Below are 24,144 nucleotides of genomic sequence, written 5' to 3'. Positions count from 1 at the left end.
ATTTTAAGCTCACCTTTAGATTTTAAGAGTTCACCCACAGCTTCTTCGCTGCTAGGGGACCACGTCAGGTAAGTAGGTTGGGAGTTGTATCAGCATGGGATGATTGCTTAACCTGACAGCTGCAAATGTGCGATAAAAGCTCCCATTTCACAGCTGTTCACTTTCCAAGTTTAGAAGCTGTTGCTTACTGCATTTGGAAGACAGATTGAGCTTTATGCAGGTTGCAAGTGTTTGGAGCAAACTCTGTGTCTCCAGTGTCACCTCATTGGAACAACCTCTCTCACCATTGACAGATCGCTTCTGTCATCTCAACATCACCTGCCATCTATTCCATCAGAATCGGTGCCCTTGAAACTATCTCACCTTGGTCCTCAGCATCCCACCACGATCAGCTCCAACACCAGCAGCACCAGGCACACCACCAGCACCAACAACAACACCAACCTTCTCCACAATCCACTGATGCTGCACAGGGCATCAGTACCCGACCACATTGCTGCCCAGGCCGCCAAGGATGGCCTCACCATAGCCAGATTTACTTCACTTGACGCTGTACACCCTGGCTGCCACATGATGCGCCAGGTTGGCACCACCCCACACCAACACCACAAAGCATCCCTACAATGCCCAAGACATTCCTTTCACACTCATGACTATTGTGGGGGGTACCATTATGTCTCATCATTCACTGCAACTCACTAAGCCACTTACAAAGGTGCAAACAAATCTGTGCAAGAACGCAAAGTGTTGAAAATAAAGTTTTCAATGTTTGACAGCACATTAACAGAAACTTCACATGAACACTGGCTAAAACACCCAAGTACCTACCCTTGTGTGTTGTTAGTTGGTAAGATTGGACTAGGATGAGGGTGAATGTGAGGGACAGCGAGTGAGATGGGGAAGTGATAATGTAGATAGAGAGGGATGGGTAGAGGTGCAAGGTAAGTTGGTGTGAGTAAGGATGTGCAGAAGTAGGGTAGAGAAGGCAGAGTGATGGGGATGTGATGAGTGGCACAGGTTGAGTGTGGCTTTGCAGTAACGTTTCATGATTACTGAGATCATTGAAAGGTTTGCGCCACTGCAGCCTGGTCCTCCTAACGATATCTCTGCATGTGTCCTCCTGTGCAATGTGCAATCAGGCTGCGTTGATCTCATGGGGAGGTTTCTTCCGCCCATGGGAAGGGAAGAGAACCTCCCTGCGTGCTGTGACTCCCTCCATAAGGATATGGAGGGAGTCATGGGAGAACCTGGGTGCGGCCATGCACCTCTGTGCAGTGCTTGTCAGTGTTTGCAGCACCTCAATGCTGTGGAACACTGACAGCACAACTGTCAAAATCCATTTCCGTATGGTCCCTTTAAGGAAACCGGCTGATGACGTGTCATTGAGTGACGTCATCAGACCCGCTTCCTTCAATTGGCTGGGAAACACGCTGAGCGGGCTTAACAAGCCCAATCAGCGTAAGATCACTTTGGACAGTGGGCTGGAGCCAGCAGCAGGGTTGCACCCTGCCACCGACCCTGGCTGCACCGGACCCGCCGAGGTAGGGGAAATCGTGGTCCATGTCCCCGACTTTGCCATCTCCCACAACCTACCCATCAGCTCCATGGCTTGCTCCTCATAAGGGTTGTACTCCTTTATGTTGGGGATGCCTCTGCTGTTGCCTTGCCTCTTGTGGGTATTGTGCACAAATATCTCCCAGAACAAGATTGAGTGAATTAGGTAAAGTATGGCAATTCATTGTATTTTATGTGGCATTGGACAGCTAATGTAAGAGATGTGGTGGTATCACCCTGTTAAAGTAGGGTAATGCGTTTTAAGGTTGTGTATGCAAGTAAGTGCTGTTAGGGGAGGTGGCTACACATAGAGGCAGATTTTAACTTGGATAGGGTTTCCAGCAAACCATTCCGCTGAGTTGACTTCTCACTCGGCAAAGTCAGCAGGAGGCCATGGCAATTTTAACCACCTTGCTTCATTTAAATTACTCCGGCCCACTTCTAGCCCCGGAACAAACACTGTGCAGAGTGGCACGGCTGGTCCTTGGCTGCCCACCAGCCTTCAAGTAAGTGGCAGGGAGGGGGTTTTGGCAGGGTCTTACTGGAGGAAAGGGAGGGAGTCCGGGGCTCGGCCGGCCACAACTTTCCTGTGGGACCCGAAGGAGCACTGGTTTCTACTGGGGGGGGGGGGGGTAGAGTTAAAATCGACTACTTAAAGTAATATTCCTAGTTGCATTATGAATGATTTTTACAGGTCTTAATTTTAGAGGATGAAAAGTGTACTGGAGCCCATGGAATAAAAGTGTGTCTGGTGTGCTACATTGCCTGCCCTGGTCAGGTCATTGAACTTCTTGCAGCACTGGTCTGCATTGTCAGGGCGACAGAGATGGCATTCAGTGCCACATTCCTCCACATGGCCCAAGAGATAGTTTTTGGAGGTTTCCTCCCATGCAGCCCTAGCAGCCTCTCTCTGTTCTACCTCCTCGATGAGGGTTTGGAGATTAGTGCCACTAAAATTGTGAGCTGTTCTTTTGTTAATCCTTTACATGCTTTTGTCCCTTTTTTGGATTTCTGTGCCAGATCATGCATTGATAGACTTCCTTGAAAAGTGGGACAATAACACAGATTAATATCTAGTGCAACTACAGAACAGTGAACTGAACTACTTACGTGTTGCTCCCCAGCCTGCTGCTGCAAACTTCTGCCAGACCTGGCTTTTTAAAGCACGTTTAATTTTCAAGCACATATTACCTGTTTTACATGGGATTTGTGCTGGAGATCTTCCAATGGATATGCAAATGAGACTCTCAGACTTTTGGCAGATTCAGCTCTGCAAAGCATCTACAAGAACAACAACTTGCATTTATATAGAGCCTTAACATAGTGAAACACCCCAAGGTGCTTCACAGCATCGACCGCCGCAACTTGTGACTCAAGAGCACAAATCCAGCGCAACTAACCGTACAAAATTTCAGGACCAAAATCTCCAGCTAGAATGGTTCATCAAACATTATAACTGTAGCAATTCAATACAAGTTCAGATACTGTAGGAACAATAGATAAAAATTTCTCTTCCCCAGTTCTAGTACCACTGGCATGCACTAGCTGCAATCGTGTAGAAAATCGGGGCAGTGGCCTTGCATCATGAATGCACTGGAGGAGCTGGAGTTTTATGCTGCTCCAGAGCAAGGGCATTAATAGAAGTGATAATTTGATGCATCTGAGGACTTCCCAGCCTACTCCCTTTCCTGGATGCCACGACATACCCAAGAGAAATTACTTCCTGGGCTTCTTAAAGCTGTCCAATGGTTTGCTGAGTGTTTTTTTGCCTTTTTGGTTTCTTTTGTTGTATTTATTTAATTGCATTGGTTTATCTATGCAGTGCAGTTTAATTTTCTTTTTTTTAAACTTTTTCTATTTTTAACCACTCAACTTTCAAGGAATTTTCACTGTGGTTTACAACAGCCCCTGGTGATGAGATGGGCATTCTTTTTGAAATTCCTCTTGCCCTCAGAGAGCTGTATAAATGGCAAGGTGGATTTTCAAAGGATGAACCAGAGGGAGGTCTGCCTGTACCTAAGGTGGGTTCGCAGGCCCATTGATTTGCCAGAACTATTTAAGCATGTCAGCAGAGATGTGCCTTCACTATCTGTAGGTAGTATACACAGTGTTGAGTCTTGTTACCACCTACTGCCAGGACTGCTGTCCACTGGACAGGGAACCCTGAAGTGTCAAATTGGGCAACCTTCCTCGCACCACCTCATACAACTGCTTGTCTATTTTGCTGTTCATCAAACAGGCAGTTACTTATTGCACCATTCTTGTTAGTTACCCATAGAATATGTTTTCTTCCATATTAGGTTTCCTTTAATTTAATTTAATTTAATTTATGTCCACTACTTTGCTCCCACTCCACTCAAGCCTTGGCCAATGCTGACAAATATCTGAAATTAATTTTGAAGCTTGATAAAGATTACAACAAATATTTTCCCCATTTGAGGGCACTACTTTTTAAGTGTGCACACCCCCTTTAGTTGGATCTGCTGGCTAGATTTTCCACTTACCCTCCCCACAGTGAGCCCGCTTCCTACATAAGACCAACACTGAATTGGCAGCAATTAATTATTATTCAAATGAGGCCATGTGACAATCGGGGTCATTCACTTCACTGTATTGCTGGCGAGCTTTTTTCTAGCAATTGAGGCACAAAAGCCATATATTTAAGATTTAAGGCGATTATTTTTGATCAGCTTAGTGGATCACAATCTGCAGCAGTTTATTGCTGCATGATCTTACAAAGGCAGGCACTTGAACCCTTTGGCTCCTAAATTTTGATCAGCTATTCCTCCAAAGGAAGAGTGGTGGAGTGGACCACAAGTCCGTCTGACCAGAGAGGCTCAGTGCCCATCCCAAATTGCTTGGGGCAAGAAATCTGTGATTGGAAGGAGGACACATTAGTGGTGCATCCCTGGATGAACATTCAGAAAATTGGAGCGGTGACATGCTGCTCCAATGGTGGAAGTATCCAGCAAAAATATTCACTCCTGCAATCTTCTGTTCCCAATGGAGCAAGTGGGTTTTTTGGGGAACATAGGAGGGAATCAATAACCTGTGGGATCGATTACCTGTCCTTGGTAAAGTTTTGGAGGCTTTTTAAGGCTGCTGAGAGTTCCCCTGATGGATTATAGGATATATTGGGGAGTATTCCCAAGGTAGAAATTTGGGGAACTTTGTCTGCAACACACAAAAAACTTCTGGGGAGAGAAATTGGGTTGATTTGCGCCTCTCGTACGAAGGGAGCAAATCCCCTCGCGCCCGGGCGTGGTGCCGCTAATGCCTCCCGCGAATATCAGCGAGAGGTTAGCAGCGGCAGTAGCCAGTAGCGCCCCTCGGCGCAGCGCTGCCAGTGATGATGTCATCGCCGTGCGCAGCTCCCCGCTTGCGCCCTGGCCGCAAACTTCCCTTGCACCCCCTGACCTATCGCCGGATGATATGTGCGACAGGGTCGGGGGCGTAAAAGGGACAGGTGTCGGGTGGCCATTTTTTTTGGCCGACTGCCAGCACCTGCCCCCTTCCCCTTTATTTCTTGGGGTGCCGGCCGCGATCGCTCAGCCCGGCACTCCTCTTGAATGCCGGGCTGTTTTCACGGCATCCCGCTCCCTGGTGGTCTAGGAGGGCCCCAGTATGCGCAGCGCTGGGCCCCTCCACTTTAATCAGGGGAGGAGGCCTGCAATGATGCGGCGCTATGAGCCGACGCACCTGGCACTGTTGCACGTAGCGCCGCGATCTTCAGTTGTCGTGCCCCAAGAAGGAGGTGGAGCACTTCCACTTGGGGCGCTACTACTGAATAATAGCTAATTGCGCCCCAAAAGGTGCACCGCCCAATTTTCCCCCCCAGTAACTTAATTACTTCAGTTCTTGATTTCGCAGCCAGAGTTCAAATTTACTAGGTAAACTTTTGTTTTCTCAGGCACGAGATGTAGCAGTTGTTTGCACACACTTAAACTGCACATAATCATGAAGGTAAAAAAATCATGTCAGTATAGCAATTAAAAGCAAAGAAATTGAAGACGTTTATTTACAACTTTTTGAAAAAACTGCAATCCAGTTCCTCTAGAGGTCACTGTTACGCTATAGGCTCAGAAACAAAAACAAACTGTTAAACATAATATGGTCCAATACTGCTTTTCCTCCAAAATAACTCAACAAATTAATCATTTTGCACCTTTTTAATTTTGTAATCACTTTGGCAAAACTACCTTGGAGAAGTATCAGGCATTGGAAATACTAATACTGATCTAACATTATTATGGGTGAGCTGTTTTTTTGTTTGGAGGTTTAACGCAGTAACAGCAGGTATTGTTATTCTACCTTTTAAAATAATTAAGGAGCATAAGAGCACAGAGGAGAATGGAAAGAATAATAGTTAATTCTAATATTATGTGGAAAGAAACAGAAAACATAATTTTTGAAATGTTTTGTTTTTGACTAAGCACCAGCTGTTACCATAGGGATTGTCAAGCTGATGTTCCTAAAAGTAATTAGATTGTTGGATTCACCAAAGCAAATTGTGGAACAACTTTTAAATAAAGCAAATGCAGAGTCTTTCCCTTTGAGATACGCCTCCCTAATAGCTGTGTGCAAGACTGTTAGCAAATGGCAATGTGCCAGACCCACATGGAACAGTGTGAGAGCGAGTCGAGTTTGTGCAGTTCAGGGGGCAGAGAGACTCAGGCAACATCACTCCACACCTCCAACTTAGAGGTTGCAGCTGGTACAAAATCTGCTGTCAGCCCCTTTAGAAGGTAAGCTACTGACATCAAAGGGTGCATGCTTCTGAGCACTTTATTCTCATTGACTATTGATATAAGTAATTGTGCATAACTGGAAAGAAAATTCTATAAATGGTGAAAAAAATGGTGAAAAGAAAGACTGATTTTGGTATTGAGCATGGCATTGAAAACAAATTATTTCATTCTAAATATTTAATGTTCATACAGAATTAATTGAAAGGGGTTCTAATTAGTTTATTTGTACAAAGTTAAGGTAGAGAAAAGTAGACACTAAAATACTGTACTAAAGAACAATTCAGAAGACTTTCTAATACTTTATCTGAAATTAGAATGCTGTTTACTTTTGCAGTATGTATAAGCTGTGCCTTGTTATCAAGAACACTAAGGTTTATATGGATTATTTATTATTAGTACTAATGATTAAGCAGAAAATGTTAAAAGTGACGGTTGGGATTCCTGTTCCAAATAAACTTTTAACATCTGAAACATGATTTGTCTGTGGTCATGCTGCAGTCTGTAGATGAGATTGATCCGCCCTGAAACACAGCTTTGCTTTATGTTTCAGCATGTTTGTCAGGCCATTTCTCATCATTGTTGAAAAAACACAATGTTATCAATGAGTGATTTATTATGTGCAAGAAAGTTACTTTAAGGTTAATGTTCACTGCATGGTTCTACAAATAACTTCAAATCAGCTCCACGGTGTGAATCTGTAGATAACTATAAATGATTGGAAGCAATTGGGAGCTTTGGGCAGTCATAAGTACTTGTTTGATGCATCAATACTATTTGAATTATTGCTATTATATTTACTTCATTAATAACTAATCAGACAGAAAATCCCCATCCCTGTCGATTTTGCAGGAATTTGTTACATATGCTATCGTGAAATTAGATAATTTTCTTAGCATGCAAGAAAGAGATGAGCATTTTGCCAATCTGAAATTCCTAGCAAGGCACAGACACCAGCAAAGTAAGATGCTTATGTGTAGATATCCCTGTGTAGTTTGAATGTTAAATATTGAATTATTGAGTAGGGACGTCATCAGAAGTGTTGTCACAGATGTGGTTTTGCACATTTATTAATTGTATTGACACTATTACAATCCATGAAAACTATTTTTAATTTGTGAAAGTACAGATTTGCTCTGAACACCCCTGCATTGCCGGTCATTAATTATGCTATTTCATTAGTGTTTGCACTATTAACATTTAGAGCCATCAGTTCTTGCCCATATATAAGTATTTTGTTCTTCAGAATAATTTTATATGCTGTATTTTCATATTTTTTAGACATTTATTTTTAAGTTTTGAAGGAAAATATAAAATGTTAACATTTGCCAGGGTAACTTTATAAGTAAAGTGAACATTTCTCAAGTGTCCAACGGTTCTTTTTTTAAAACCTGTTTTTCGTCCAATTGGAGTTACAAACAGCTGGTTGCTATTTGTATGGTTGTGAAATTAACCTGTGCAGTCCCAGTTACTGCAACATAATAAATTATCTCTGCGCTCAACAAGTCAATAAGAATAATGCATTATTTGTTTCTGTCACCTGGCTTGATATTTTTGTAATATTTCTTATCATACTTCTAAACATGCTAAAACCATTTTCTATTCCCAGAGGAGTTACTTATCATTAAGGGTGAGGTAAATTCAGGTGTTAGAAGAGGCCTGGAGTTGCCCCTGATTTTCCTGAAACTACCGCCAGTGCTAGGCCCTGCCAAGGGGTGGGCCTGTAAATGGCCTCGAGATGAATTTCTGGCAGTCTCGGGGACAGATAGGAACAGTGCACTGTGGGTGGGGTGGAGGGGGGAGCGTGGTGGAGGTGGTGGGGGTGGTGTGGGGTTGGAGGTCATGAAAATCTGTCCTTTTCCAGCCATTGCAGAAGCAGACATGGGAGGTCAATTTTCCTCTACTGGTGCAAGTCATTTCAAAAAGATAAAGCAGTTGCACTAATCCTGTTTAGATGATAATGTGCTAACAGTGCTCAGGTTTCTGGGGCCAGTCTATTTTCATAATCATTGACAGATCTTGGTCACCTCTGCAGATATGGGTGTGCAGATACTGGCAGGTGGGCACAACGCACCTCATGCAACTTGATCTCCCTGACATTCCTTTAGTGACCTTTCCCTTTTCTTCCCAGCACTTTAAATAAGGGGATTCCCATTGGAAACCATTGTCACATTTCTGGATTTTTGACCATTTTCCCCCAAAAGTATTTGGAAAACAGTTACATTTAAATGTTGGGTTTATAAGTTTGTTAGCCTGTCAAACAAATTGACAAACACATCACACCCATTGGGAGGAATTTTAACCCCAAAACACGGGTGGGTTGGGGTCAGTTGGAAGGTTAAAGTATAAAAAATGTGAATCCCGACCCCCAACCTGCCTCCAACCCACACTCTTCCGGGTTTAACGGAGGCGGGATGGGGTTAGGGCAGCCAACCCGTTTCCAGGAGGTGGGTTGGCACTTTAAATAATGAGACCGGAAGCCTCTGATTTAACCTGCTCTGCAGGTTTAACTGTGGTCTGCCCTATATCCCGGGCCTGGGATCGTGGCAGCTGCAGCGAGGCGAGGGCAGCCTCGGGGAGCAATCTTTGTGAGGCGCAGGAGTGCTTCCTCCCAGTTCTCCCACCACCAGCCCCGCCCGGGATCGGAACCCCACCCCCGGGTCAGGGATTGGACACCCTTGGGGGCTCGCACCCACCTGGTCCTGCGGGCTCCTGTCCAGTGTTCCCCACCGGACTGGAAGCCAGCCTATCAATCAGGGTCTGTTTTCTCCCAGAGTTAGAAGGTTTAGGTATAGGAGAGTTATTTTGTTTTAAGTCACACAAGATGACCTGTTGATGTATGGAAGTATAGCACCTTCATTATTTTTCATTATTACGCAAAAACTAGTACCGATTTAATTGAGTCCGATCATAACTATTGTTCTGTATGTTCATCTGTTGTCTTCAAAATAAAGCAGCTTAATGATTTGTATCTGGCCTCGTCTTACCAAGTGTTTTCTTGGTTTGCCTTCAAAAAGCTTGGAGTGGCACATATGGGAGTAACCCCTGGGTTATGCTATATTGTGTGGTTTGATATTGGCAGTACAGGCACATCCCTAAACATCAGACCCTCGATCTCTTTATTTATTATTAATTCATGGGATGTGGGTGTCGCTGGCAAGGCCAGCATTTATTGCCCAATCCCTAATTGCCCTTGAGAAGGTTGTGGTGAGCCGCCTTCTTGAGTACTTCAGTCCGTGCTGTTAGGGAGGGAGTTCCAGGATTTTGACCCTGTGACGATACATTTCCAAATCAGAATGGTGTGTGACTTGGAGGGGAACTTCCAGGTGGTGGTGTTCCCATGCGCCTGCTGGCCTTATACTTCTAGGTGGGTAGAGGTCGTGGGTTTGGGAGGTGCTGTCGAAGAAGCCTTGGCGAGTTGCTGCAGTGCATCTTGTAGATGGTACACACTGCAGCTATGGTGCGCTGGTGGTGGAGGGAGTGAATTTTTAAGGTGGTGGAAGGGGTGTCAATTAAGCAGGCTGCTTTGCCCTGGATGGTGTCGAGCTTCTTGAGCGTTGTTGGAGCTGTACTCCTCCAGGCAAGTGGAGAGTATTCCATCACACTCCTGACTTGTGCCTTGTAGATGGTGGAAAGGCTTTGGGAGTCAGGAGGTGAGTCACTCGCCACAGAATACCCAGCCTCTGACCTGCTCTTGTAGCCACAGTATTTATGTGGCTAGTCCAGTTATGTTTATGGTCATTGATGTGGATGTTTTTTAAAATTTGTTCACAGGATGGGGGGCATCGCTGGCAAGGCCAGCATTTATTGCTCATCGCTAATTGCCCTTGAACAACTGAGTGGCTTGGCTAGGCCATTTCAGAGGGCAGTTAAGAGTCAACCACATGGCTGTGGGTCTGGAGTCACACATAGGCCAGACCAGAGGATTTCCTTCCCTAAAGGACATTAGCAAACCAAATGGGTTTTTCCGACGAGCCGGTAGTTTCATGGTTGCCATTACTGATAGTTTTTTATTCCAGATTTATTTAATTAACTGAATGTAAATTCCACAGCTGCCTTGGTGGAATTTGAACTCCTATCTGCGGATCAGTAGCCCAGGCCTCTGGATTACCAGTCCAGTAACATAACCACTACGCTACTGTTCCCGTTATATCCCCTAGTGGAGGATGGTAATCACGTTGAATGTCAAGGGCTGGTAGCTGGACTCTCTCTTGTTGGAGATGATCATTGCTTGGCACTTGTGTGGTGCGAATGTTACTTGCCACTTATGAGCCCAAGCCTGAATGTTGTCCAGGTCTTGTTACATGCGGGCACGGACTGCTTCATTATCTGAGGAGTTGCGAATGGAACTGAACACTGTGCAATCATCAGTGAACATTCCCACTTCTGACGTTATGATGGAGGGAAAGTTATTAATGAAGCAGCTGAAGATGGTTGGGCCTTGGACACTGCCCTGAGGAACTCCTGCAGCGATGTCCTGGGACTGAGATGATTGTCCTCCAGCCACTACTTTGTGCTTGGTACGACTCCAGGCAGTGGAGAGTTTTCCCCCGATTCCCATTGACTTCAATTTTACTAGGGCTCCTTGATGCCACACTCGATCAAATGCTGCCTTGATGTCAAGGTCAGTCACTCTCACCTCACCTCTAGAATTCAGCTCTTTTATCCATGTTTGGACTAAGGCTATAATGAGGTCTAGAGCCGAGTGGTCCTGGCGGAACCCAAACTGAGCATTAGTGAGCAGGTTATGGGCGAGTATGTGCCGCTTAATAGCACTATCAACGACACCTCCTATCACTTTGCTGATGATTGATAGTAGGCTGATGGGGCGATAATTGACCGGATTGGATTTGTCCTGCTTTTTGTGGACAGGGCATACCTGGGCAATTTTCCATTTTATCAGGTAGTTGTAACTGTACTGGAACAGCTTGGCTAGAGGCGTGGCTAGTTCTGGAGCACAAGTCTTCAGCACTACAGCCTGGATGTTGTCAGGGCCCATAGCCTTTGCTGTATCTAGTGCGCTCAGCTGTTTCTTGTTATCACGTGGAGTGAATCGAATTGGCTGAAGACTGGCTTTTATGATGGTGGGGATCTCAGGAGTAGGCCGATATGGATCATCCACTCGGCACTTGTGGCTGAAGATGGTTGCAAACACTTCCGCTGCTTCTGCCAATACTGTCATGGACAGATGCATCTGCGATAGGTAAATTGGTGAGGATGAGGTCAAGTAGGTTTTCCCCTCGTGTTGGTTCTCTCAACATCTGCCGCAGGCCCAGTCTGGCAGTTATGTCCTTTGAGATTCAGCCAGCTCAGTCATAAGTGGTGCTACCGAGCCACTCTTGATGATGGACATTGAAGTCCCCCACCCAGAGCCCTTGCTAATCTCAGTGCTTCTTCCAAGTGGTGTTCAACATGGAGGAGTACTGATTCATCAGCTGAGGGAGGGCAGTAGGTGGTAATCAACAGGAGGTTTCCTTGCCCATGTTTGACCTGATGCCATGAGACTTCATAGGGTCCGGAATCAATGTGGACGACTTCCAGGGCCACTCCTTCCCAACTGTGCCACCAGCTCTGGTGGGTCTGCCCTGCCGGTGGGACAGAACATGTTCAGAAATGGTGATGGAGGAGTCTGGGATGTTGGCTGAATGGCTGTGAGTATGACTATATCAGGCTGTTGCTTGACTAGTCTGGGACATCTCCCCCAATTTTTACACAAATCCCCCGATGGTCGTGAGGAGGACTTTGCAGGGTTGACTGGGCTGGGTGTGCCTTCTGAAGCCGATGCCTAGGTCGATGCCGGATGGTCTGATCGTTTTTATTCTTACTGTTTTTCCTAGTGGTTTGATACAAATGAGTGGCTTGCTAGGCCATTTCAGACAGCAGTTAAGAGTCAACCCCATTGCTGTGGGTTGGAAGTCACATATAAGCCAGACCGGGTAAGGGTGGCAAAATTCCTTCCCGAAAGGGCATTAGTGTATCAGATGGGTTTTTACGACAATCCATTAGTTTCATGGTTACCATTACTGATACAAGCTTTTTATTCCAGATTTATTTAACTGAATTTAAATTCCACAGCTGCCATGGTGGGATTTTGAACTTGTGTTTTACGGGTCATTAGTCCAGGCCTCTGGATTACCTAGTCCAGTAACATAACCACTATGCTGCCGTTCCGTAACCACTACGCAAAGATAAACCCCGGCCTCTATTCTCTATAGCTAACCATCTTCTTAAATCTCCTGTCTCCTCCACAACAGGTGTGAGGAGCTCATGAACTTCTTTGGCTCTAAGATTGAGACCATTCGTTCAGCTGCCTCTGCCACTTCCCTTCCTTCCCCTAGCCGACTGGGCCAAACTTTCTCTAAGGTTCCCCCCTGCCCTAGCCCTGAACTCACGTTTTTCTCCAGTTTCTCTCTGATCTCCCTTCATGGCCCCTCTGTGCTCATCTTGTCCATGAGACCCACTTCCTGCTCCCTCGACCCTATTCCAACTAAACTGCTGACCACCCAACTTCCTTTTCTGGCTCCCATGTTAGCTGACACTGTTAACAGTTCTCTCTCCTCGGGTACTGTGCCCCTCCCTCAAATCTGCCGTCCTTACCCCTCTCCTCAAAAAACCAACCCTTTACCCCTCTGTCCTTGCAAACTATCACCCATCTCCAATGACATCCTTTGTGACTGTGACAAAAGTAAACTATCCCTCCTCGTCCTTCTTGACTTGTCTGTAGCCTTTGACACGGTTGACCACTCCATCCTCCTCCAACGCCACTCCACCGTCGTCCATCTGAGTGGGACTGCACTTGCCTGGTTCCATTCTTATCTATCTAAACGTAGCCAGAGAATCATCTGCAGTGGCTTCACATCCCGCTCCCACATCGTTACCTCTGGTGTCCCCCAAGGATCTATCCTTGGCCCCATCCTATTTCTCATGTACATGCTGCCGCTTGGTGACATTTTTCAAAAACACAGCATCAGTTTCCACATGTATGTTGACGACACCCAACACTACCTCACTACCACTTATCTCGACCACTCCACGGTCTCTAAATTGTCAGACTGCTTGTCTGACATCCAGTTCTGGATGAGCAGAAATTTTCTCCAATTAAATATTGGGAAGACTGAAGCCATTGTTTTCAGACCCCGCCACGAACTCCATTCCCTAGCCACTGACTCCGCCTCTCTCCCTAACATTTGTTTAAAGCTGAACCACACTGTTTGCCACCTTGGTGTCATATTTGACCTTGAAATGAGCTTCTAAACACATATCCGCAGCATAACTAAGACTGCCTATTTCCACCTCCATAACATTGCCAGTGTTCTGGACCAATGGACTTTTTTACATGCAGTGAACATTTTATGTGTGCAGATAGCACCCTCTGGTGGTGGTTATTGTGTTAACAGTTTGTATGCTGGAAAGGTCATCTGATCTTTCTTCCTGTGTGAGGTCATTTGACCTTTGTTCCTTTCTTCCTGTGTAACACAGGAAGTAGAATTCCAGGAAGAACCTGGCAGTAATGGAGGATTCCATAAGGGTTTCACAATCCAATGTAATCTGATTTCATATGTTAGGCCAAGCGCAATATCTGTGAGTATCTTTGTTCCTTAGTATAATAGCAACGTTGTCAGAGTAGTATTTTGATAACACTATGTTTATAAAAGGTTAATATTTGATAGTTATCGAAGTTAGTCCAAATGTTAGTTAGTTATACAATTAATCTATTCTACTGTTGTAAATATGTTTATATCTTATGTAATATCGAATGTATAGTACTCAGTTATGTACAAAACATACTTTGTCTTTGTTTACAGTTTCACAAATTTGTTCAAGTAAAGGCTTCAAACAGCAACCGGCTTCACGAAGAATTATTTTTGAATAAGTGTTTAACTTGCTGGATAACTAGATAGGAGCACGTCTAGCGTGGCCAGTACAGTGAAAAGATAGCAATATGGCTAGCAGTGAAAAGATATCAGTGAAAAGATATCAGTGAAAAGATAGCAATATGGCTAGCTGTGAAGAGCGGAGCAGGAGGAACCCAGAGTAAGCCTTAACCTCGTAGAGCACATCTACCTCACATCAACATGTCAGAAGATAATAACGAAAATGCTTTGCAGCAAGTAGAAGACCTTAAACAGGCAGACGAAACTGTAGAACGTGACAATCGGTCTATAAGCTCCGGTTACTACAGATCGCACGCTGGTTCACGGTCATCGGGTGGTTCTAGAGTAAGCATAGCCATCGCCAAAGCGCGGGCTAAGCTAGTAGCAGCTCAAGCCAGAGCTGCGCATGTGGACAGTGAAATAGAAATAAAAGTAAGACAGGCCCGTCTCCAAGCTGAATCACAAGCCGAACAGGCCCGATCCCAAGCCGAACAGGCCCGACACCAAGCTGACCTGGCCAGTCACCAGGTTGAACGACAAGCTGAACAGGCCCGTCTCCAAGCCACATTAGATGCTCTGCAGCAACAAAAAGAGATAGATGCTGCATTAGCCGAGACACAAGTATTCGAGGCAATTTCGAGGCAATTTTGGAGGGAGCTGTTCCCGAGACAGCTTACAAACCTTTAATTCCCGTTCCGTGGCAGAGTCCACGACAGCGCACCATAGATTACGTGAGCGACCACGCCGACATACAGTTTACAGGAGAAAGGGATGGAGGCCCGCACATCTCTACAGATGCAAGCACTTCGTATAACATGCCACAAGTTGCCAACCAAGGTCAAAGCAGACGGCGTGCCTCAAGCCGCAGAGTCTCCCCCAGCAGAACGGAAGACACGGTGCAAAGGAATAGGACGCCGAATAGAGAAAGTCAGAGGCAAATGCCTTGAGACCCCCAACAGAGCCCCCAGCCAAAGCAACCCTGGCACAGGTCCCAGCACCTACGACCTCGCCAAATACCTTGCACGCACCCAGCTGGTGACTTCGGGGTTAATCAAGTTTGATGACAGGTCGGAGAATTATCGGGCTTGGAAGTCCTGCTTCCACGATGCCATATCGGGCTTAGACCTGTCGGCAGAAGAGCTCGGCCTCCTTATCAAATGGCTCGGCCCAGAGTCCGCCGGACAGGCCTGCAGGATAAAAGCGGCCAATGTGGGACAGCTGCCAGAGGGGTTGAAGAAGGCTTGGGCAAGGCTGGAAGAAAGCTACGGCTCGCCCGAAGCCATTGAAAGGGCTCTCTTTGACAGGTTGGAGAACTTTCCGAGGTTGACGAGTAAAAAACCCCAGAAGCTCCGCGACCTTGGAGATCTGCTGTCGGAACTCGAAGCCGCAAAGCAGGACGGCTACCTACCCGGTCTATCGTACTTAGACACTTCCAGAGGGGTAAGTCCCATCATTGAGAAGCTTCCATTTAACCTGCAGGAGAAGTGGATAACGTTTGGATCAAAGTTCAAGCTAAAGCACAATGTGGCGTTCCCACCATTCTCTGCATTCGTTAAATTCATCCGTAAAGAAGCCAAAGCCAGGAACGACCTCAGCTTCAACTTCTTCTCCTCCCACCCAGCACTTGCCAGAAGAGACAAGTTCGACAGACATAGAAAGACACCAATATCTGTCCACAAAATGCAAGTGTCCTCAACTGAGCACACAAAGATTCAGAAGAAACCTGAGGATATGAGCAAACAATGCCCTATCCACAACAAGCCCCATCCTTTAAAGAAGTGCAGAGGCTTCAGGGAGATGTCCCTGGAAGATCGGAAACAATATCTTAAAGAGAACTCTACATGTTTCAAGTGCTGCTCTTCCACGAGCCATCTCGCCAAGAACTGCAAGGTAGATGCAAAATGCACAGAAGGTGAAAGTGATCGGCACGTTTCAGCACTACACCCAGGCCCAGCTCATTGGAAGTCAGAGACGCCTCCTCCCGCTTCAGAGCCCGACGGGGAGAGAGAGGGAGCTGCTGGTCCAGAGATTACATCCAGGTGTACCGAGGTGTGTGGAGAAGGAGTGAGTGCAAGAGCATGCTCCAAGATATGCCTCGTTAATGTGTACCCTGCAGGACGTCGCCAAGAATCTGAGAAGAAGCCATCTCAGGTGAGCACACTCAAGACTTCCATCTTGGAGAATGGTCGTCCAAGCTACCTTACCCCATGCAGTAGTCAGATCCGAGTGACAGAGAAGTTCAGTCATACGGCCCAGCCTCAGAACCCCCCCCAGCACTGATCTCCGCAGACAGCACACAGATGATGCTCACTGGAGAGAACCCGGGTCAGTCAGTCTTCTGTCGCACCGCCAACGACCACAAACTTGCTCCATCGATCGACGACATGAGGTTCCTCCAGATTATGGACAATGAGGTCTCTTGTGACAGCTCTAACAGCTGGGTTGCACCCTTACCCTTCCGGAACCCCAGACGACGGCTGCCGAACAACAGGGGGTATGCCTATAATTGTCTTAACTCACTCCGTCGCACACTAGAGAAGAAGCCAGAGATGAAAGCACACTTCCTAGAATTTGTCAAGAAAATGCTTTTCAACGATCATGCAGAGATAGCTCCTCCACTCCAGGAAGGCCAAGAGTGTTGGTACCTCCCTTCCTTCGGAGTCTATCACCCCAAAAAGCCGGAACAGATCCGCGTGGTGTTTGACTCCAGTGTACCATATCAGGGAGTCTCTCTCAACAGCGTACTCTTCACAGGGCCCGATCTTAACAACAGCCTCTTGGGAGTGCTCATGAGATTCAGGAAAGAGCCCGTCGCCATCACTGCCGATATCCAGCACATGTTTCATTGCTTCGTGGTGAGAGAAGACCACAGAGACTTCCTCCGCTTCCTGTGGTATCGGGACAATGACCCCAATAGAGACATTGTGGACTACAGAATGCGTGTCCATGTCTTTGGGAATAGCCCATCCCCTGCTGTCGCCATATACGGACTAAGGAGGGCTGCCAAGGAAGAAGATGACGACTTTGGCAGTGATGTGAGAGGGTTCATCGAACGAGAGTTCTATGTCGATGACGCACTGAAGTCATTCCCGACCGAAGCAGAGGCCATCAGTACCCTCGGACGAGCCCAGGAACTACTTGCACTATCCAACCTCAGGCTGCATAAGATAGCCTCTAACAGACCAGCAGTGATGGAGGCATTCCCCCCTGAAGATCGTGCTAAGGACGTCAAGGACCTAGACCTCTTCACTGATGACCTCCCCCTACAGCGTAGCCTAGGGGTGTCATGGAACATAGCAACAAACACGTTCACGTTCCAAGTCCTAGACACCAAGAAACCCTTCACACGTAGAGGAGTGCTCTCTACAGTCAACAGCCTATACGACCCTCTCAGCTTCTTAGCCCCTGTCACCATACAAGGCAGGCTGCTCCTCAGGGAACTCTCCACACGCGCTGAAGAGTGGGATTCACCTCTCCCTGAAGAGATGGAAGCAGAGTGGGACAGATGGAGAGACTCACTCCAAGACTTACAGGAGATCCAAATACCTCACTGCTATTCGTCTTTCTCTCCCTTAAATGCCCAATTCAAAGAGCTTTGTGTCTTTGCAGACACATCCGCTAAGGCCATTGCAAGTGTGGCTTATCTGAAGGTCACCACTCAAAAAGGACAAAGCAAAATCGGCTTCGCCTTTGATAGAGGCAAGTTGGTGCCCCAGCCAGACCTCACCATACCCAGATTTGAACTGTGCGTAGCAGAACACAACCTACCTCCTCACAGCAGTCTACTGAAGCTGCATCCTATCAATGACACCGACAGACCATCTCTAAGGTGGTTCTTCTTTTGTCGCCAGAGGACTCCAGTGACAAGTAGAGTTCGGACTATGTGGAGTCGTTAACGACCCCAGACGGGGGGTGTTCTGGACCAATGGACTTTTTACATGCAGTGAACATTTTATGTGTGCAGATAGCACCCTCTGGTGGTGGTTATTGTGTTAACAGTTTGTATGCTGGAAAGGTCATCTGATCTTTCTTCCTGTGTGAGGTCATTTGACCTTTGTTCCTTTCTTCCTGTGTAACACAGGAAGTAGAATTCCAGGAAGAACCTGGCAGTAATGGAGGATTCCATAAAGGTTTCACAATCCAATGTAATCTGATTTCATATGTTAGGCCAAGCGCAATATCTGTGAGTATCTTTGTTCCTTAGTATAATAGCAACGTTGTCAGAGTAGTATTTTGATAACACTATGTTTATAAAAGGTTAATATTTGATAGTTATCAAAGTTAGTCCAAATGTTAGTTAGTTATACAATTAATCTATTCTACTGTTGTAAATATGTTTATATCTTATGTAATATCGAATGTATAGTACTCAGTTATGTACAAAACATACTTTGTCTTTGTTTACAGTTTCACAAATTTGTTCAAGTAAAGGCTTCAAACAGCAACCGGCTTCATGAAGAATTATTTTTGAATAAGTGTTTAACTTGCTGGATAACTAGATAGGAGCACATCTAGCGCGGCCAGTACAGCCAGTCTCCGCCCTTGCCTCAGCTCATCCGCTGCTGAAATCCTCATTCATGTCTTTGTTACCTCTAGACTTGACTATTGCAATGCACTTCTGGCTGGCCTCACAATTTCTACCCTACGTAAACTTGAGGTGATCCAAAACTCGGCTGTCCGTGTCCTAACTTGCACCAAGTCCCGTTCACCCATCACCCCTGTGCTCGCTGACCTACATTAGCTCCTGGTTGAGCAATGCCTTGATTCCAAAATTCTTATCTTTGTTTTCAAATCCCTCTGTGGCCTCACCCCTTTCTCTCTCTACAATCTCCTCCAGCAACACAACCCCCCGAGACATCTGCACTCCTCCAATTCTCCCCTCTTGAGCAACCCTGATTATAATCGCTCAACCACTGGTGGACATGTCTTCTGTTGCCTAGGCCCTAAGCTCTGCAATTCCCTCATTAAACCTTTCCGCCTTTCTACCTGTCTTTCCTCCTTTAAGACGTTCCTTAAAAGCTACCTCTTTGACCAAGATTCTGTCCTAATTTCTCCTTATGTGGCTCAATGTCAAATTTTTGTCTTATAATACTCCTGTGAAGTGCCTTGGGACATTTTACTATGTTTAAGGTGCTAGATAAATACAAGTTGTTGTTGTTCACTTACGGGAGTGACCAGCACCGCTGTACCTGGGAGAGTATCTGAAACAAGACCCGAATTCGTAATACCCACTGATTCCAAGAATAGCTCATGGGCTCAAAGACTCATGGGAACTTAAGTGTCAAGAGAAAAAAAAGGAAAAATGGGCCAGAAATAATTTTAAATAGCTCACTTGCTCTTCCTTCTTGTTGTCTGAACTTACCTTTTATATACTGCTCAGTGCTTAGCAACTTTGGAATACCAGTTATATCGGTATCGTGTAGAAGCGGCGTAGATTCAGTGCATAAGCTGCAAAAAATCCCGAGAGACAACATATCAGAATTCCCAATTCATTAACATATTTTAATGACATTCCCACCTGTTTGAAGAGGGAGCTTCCTCTGTCCTCCCCCAGCCCATCGGAAATGTATGCCAGTGCAAAAAGGGCAAAGGCCTTCAATCCTTTTTTCCATTCTGTAATGCCCTTGGAGCTGTGGGACAGATAAATCGCCCCTGGAATAGCCAACTGGAGAGGTGATAGTGCACTAATTTCAATAGGTTATTAAGACTATGTAACAATGTGGAGTATGGTATGGCACATGCACATGATAGGTCCTGAAGTGCTACGCCTGTGGAATAAAAATACAAATGAAATGCAGTAAGGACATTTGGATTCATCCACATTAAGATGAACTAGTTGAACTTTAATCAATATGGTTTTTAATTTAGTTACACATGCTTTCCTGTCTGTCGCCAGAGTCTTCTTTAGCTGAAATGGCAGAAATAGTCCAGTCTGGGCACAAGGTACGCTGTGACCATTATCAATGCAACTCTATGATTGACTCATATGAGATGGGGAAGAGTTGATATACCTATCAATTCAGTTCATGAAAAGCGACGAGTTAAGTTAGTAACTATAGGTTTTTATTGGCTAAATAACAGAGCCCACCCTCGTGGTTGATCGGATCCAACAAGGAGGAATACCAGCCAGTCGACCACCTTTATACCTGGGCAAGCAGGCGGAGCTATGGGCGGAGTCAGCTGTGGTCAGCCCAGGTATAACAGCGTGGCGAGAGGTGACCTTGTGTAGTGATACAACAGTGTAAACAGTGATAACCATAGTGTAACGATATAAACAGTGATAACCATAGTGTAACGATAGTGAACGATAAAAGTGGTTTACCACATTCACCCCTTGTTTAAATTTGAGTCCGGCGGGGTGAAGTGTACTACCAGTTCGGGTATATCAGTCTGTCCGGAGGCCTCGTAAGCCTTTCTGATCGGCGCAGCAGCGGCGGCGGTGGCGCAGTATCCGATGTTAATGCTGGTGTCTGTGTGGTCGGCGAAGGCTCGTGGGGTTCCGGCATGCCGTCTACCTGGGCTGGATTTGGCGGGGTGGCGGGGGGTAACGGTGGTGTCTCAGGGGTGCCCGAGGGTGTGAGGTCTCGTAAGGAGACTGTGTCCTCCCGCCCGTCTGGGTATGCCACATGGGCGTACTGGGGGTTGGCGTGCAGGAGGTCCACCCTCTCGACCAGGGGGTCCGTTTTATGGGCCCTCACGTGCTTTCGCAGCAAGACGGGCCCCGGAGAAGTCAGCCATGTTGGTAGCGAGGTTCCCGTAGTCGACTTCCTGGGGAAAACAAACATTCGTTCATGGGGGGTGGCGTTAATGGCAGTGCAAAGCAGTGACCGGATGGAATGCAGCGCTGCCGGGAGGAACATAAGAACATAAGAACATAAGAAATAGGAGCAGGAGTAGGCCAATTGGCCCCTCGAGCCTGCTCCGCCATTCAATAAGATCATGGCTGATCTGATCCTAACTGCCAATCCACTATGACAGGACTATCTCCTGAATCTAACAGCATTAGACACACGAAAACAGGAGCAGGATCAGGCTACACGGCCCCTGGGCCCGCTCCGCTACCCACAGGGCCATGACCTATCTGAACCTAGACTCATGTCCAAATTCCTGCCCGCTCCCCGTAACCCTTAATTCCCTTTTCTACTAGGAAACTGTCTATTTCTGTTTTAAATTTATGTAATGATGTAGCTTCGACAGCTTTTTGGGGCAGCATATTCCATGGACCTACCACCCTCTGAGTGAAGTAGTTCCTCCTCATCTCAGTTTTGAAAGAGCAGCCCCTTATTCTAAGCCTATGCCTCAGCTCATCCGCTGCTGAAATCCTCATTCATGTCTTTGTTACCTCTAGACTTGACTATTGCAATGCACTTCTGGCTGGCCTCACAATTTCTACCCTACGTAAACTTGAGGTGATCCAAAACTCGGCTGTGGAGGGTCTGCAGTCTATCAATTTGCGCGTTGGCGCATGTACTTCGTGATAGAGCATCTGGGGGTTCGTTCAGTTTACCAGGCCGGTACAAGATATCATAATCGTAGGTGGAGAGCTCGATTCTCCACCTCAAGATCTTGTCGTTCTTGATTTTGCCCCTCAGCTTGTTATTAAACATAAAAGCGACCGAGCGCTGGTCGGTGAGGAGGGTAAATCGTTTGCCTGCCAGGTAATGCCTCCAGCGTCGTACTGCCTCCACGATCGCCTGGGCCTCCTTCTCGACCGAAGAGTGTCGGATCTCAGGGCCCTGGAGGGTCCTTGAGAAGAAGGCCACAGGTCTCCCCGCCTGGTTAAGGGTTGCAGCTAGGGCGAAGTCGGATGCATCGCTCTCCACTTGGAAAGGGATAGACTCATCCACCGCGTGCATTGTGGCCTTAGCAATGTCTCCCTTTATGAGGGAGAAGGCCGCGCATGCTTCTGCCGTCAGGGGGAAGGAGGTGGACTTCATGAGGGGTCTGGCTTTGTCCGCATAATTGGGCACCCATTGGGCATAGTAGGCGAAGAGCCCCAGGGTTCTCTTCAGCGCCTTTGGACAGTGGGGGAGGGGAAGCTCCATGAGGGGGCACATTCTTTCGGGGTCGGGGCCGATGACTCCGTTCTCTACTACGCAGCCGAGGATGGCAAGGCGCGAGGTGTTAAACACACATTTCTCCTTATTGTAGGTGAGGTTCAGCCGTTGGGCCGTATGGAGGAATCTCTCCAGATTAACATCATGGTCCTGCCGGTCGCGGCCGCAGATGGTGACGTTATCTAGACAAGGGAACGTGGCATGCAGCCCGTTCTGGTCAACCATCCAGTCCATCTCCCTTTGGAAGACCGAAACCCCGTTGGTGACGCCGAAGGGAACCCTAAGGAAGTGGTAGAGGCGGCCATTCGCCTCGAAGGCGGTATACTGGCGGCCCTCAGGGCGGATAGGGAGTTGGTGATAGGCCGACTTAAGGTCGATGGTAGAGAATACCCGGTACTGTGCAATCTGATTGACCATATCAGATATGCGGGGAAGGGGGCATGCGTCCAGCTGGGTGTACCGGTTTATGGTTTGGCTGTAGTCGATGACCAGGCGGTGTTTATCGCCGGTCTTAACGACTACGACCTGGGCACGCCAGGGGCTGTTGCTTCCCTCGATGATGCCCTCCTTCAGGAGTCGCTGCACCTCGGAGCTAATAAAAGCTCTGTCCCCGGCGCTGTACCGCCTGCTCTTGGTAGCGACGGGTTTACAGTCACGGGTGAGGTTAGCGAACAGGGAGGGGGCGGGACCTTGAGGGTGGATAGGCCGCAGGTGGTACGCGGTGGGCGGTTTAAAAGCTGCTGGTTGTAGACTGTGAGTGGGGGGAGGGGTCCACCGTATGCCAAAGTGACACTTTGAAGGTGGGATTGGAAATCCAGCCCTAGTAGGACGGCAGCGCAGAGCTGGGGCAGGACGAGAAGTTTAAAATTTTTATACTCCGTGCCCCTAACCGACAGGGTCACAACACAGTAGCCGCTGATGTCTGTAGAATGGGACCTCGACGCCATCGAGGTCCGGTTGCGCGTTGGCCGGACAGTGAGGGAGTAGTGGCTCACCGTGTCTGGATGGATGAAACTCTCCGTGCTTCCGCTGTCGAACAGGCAGGTCGTGGTGTGGCCGTTTACTTTGATGTCCATCATGGACTTGGACAGGTGATGCGGGCGAGCTTGGTCAAGTGTGACGGAGGCTCGTGTGTGGCTGAGTGAGCTGCTGTAGTCTGCGGGTGAGGCGATGGTCAGGTCTGGAGACAAGGTGGCGGTCGAGTGTGGTGAACAAAATGGCGGCGCCCACGACGTTGAATAAAATGGCGGAGAAGATGGCCGCCCCCCACAACTCACACGAGGCACTGCCGGCGTCTGTGGCCTTGATCAAAGATGGCCGCCCCCACGACTCACACGAGGGGATACTGGCATCTGTGGCCTTGATGAAAGATGGCCGCCCCCACAACTCGCATGAGGCACTGCTGGCGTCTGTGGCTTTCCCCCTGCAGGCCTTCGCGAAGTGGCCTTTCTTGTGGCAGTCGGAGCAGGTCGCGTTTCTTGCAGGGCAGCGCGCCCTCGGGTGTTTCGCCTGGCCACAGAAGAAGCAGCCGGCGGCCCGATCGCGGGGCTCCGATGTCGCAGCCGGTACCGGGGGTGGCGGTCCCGATCGGTTCCGGGACACCGACACTGTGGTAGGTCCCAGAGGCGGCGGTGCGAGGGGTATTGCGGCCGGGGTCGGGCCCGAGTCCCAGGGTCACGCAGCACAGTACCTGGAGTACGCCTCGAGGTCCCGATGGGCCACTTCCAAGGAGCGAGCAAGGATAGCAGCTGTTTTCAGGTCGAGGTCCTTTGATCCCAGCAGTCTTTGCCGTGAGTAGTCTGACCGAAGGCCTTTCACGAAGGCATCTCGGATGTTTCCATCTGTATGTTCTGCAGCTGTTACGGCTTTAAAGTCACAGTCCCTGCCGAGTATTTGCAGCGCCCGTAAGAAATC

At 47.5% G+C, this 24,144-nt stretch overlaps 1 protein-coding gene across 1 annotated transcript in view; it reads left to right on the top strand.

Annotated features, from left to right (window-relative positions):
• The first annotated feature begins 6,180 nt into the window (after positions 1-6,180).
• col21a1 (collagen, type XXI, alpha 1) overlaps positions 6,181-24,144 on the top strand; it is a 639,396-nt gene continuing 621,432 nt past the window's right edge. Inside the window, exon 1 of the mRNA XM_085996520.1 lies at positions 6,181-6,299. The gene's annotated coding sequence lies outside the window, so the exon portion shown is untranslated. The remainder of the gene's footprint in view (positions 6,300-24,144) is intronic.

The sequence above is a fragment of the Somniosus microcephalus genome, chromosome 9 (assembly GCF_052327205.1).
Source record: "Somniosus microcephalus isolate GS21.2 chromosome 9, FLI_Smic_1.0, whole genome shotgun sequence".
NCBI lineage: Eukaryota > Metazoa > Chordata > Chondrichthyes > Squaliformes > Somniosidae > Somniosus > Somniosus microcephalus.
This window is presented reverse-complemented; position numbering and strand designations above follow the sequence as displayed.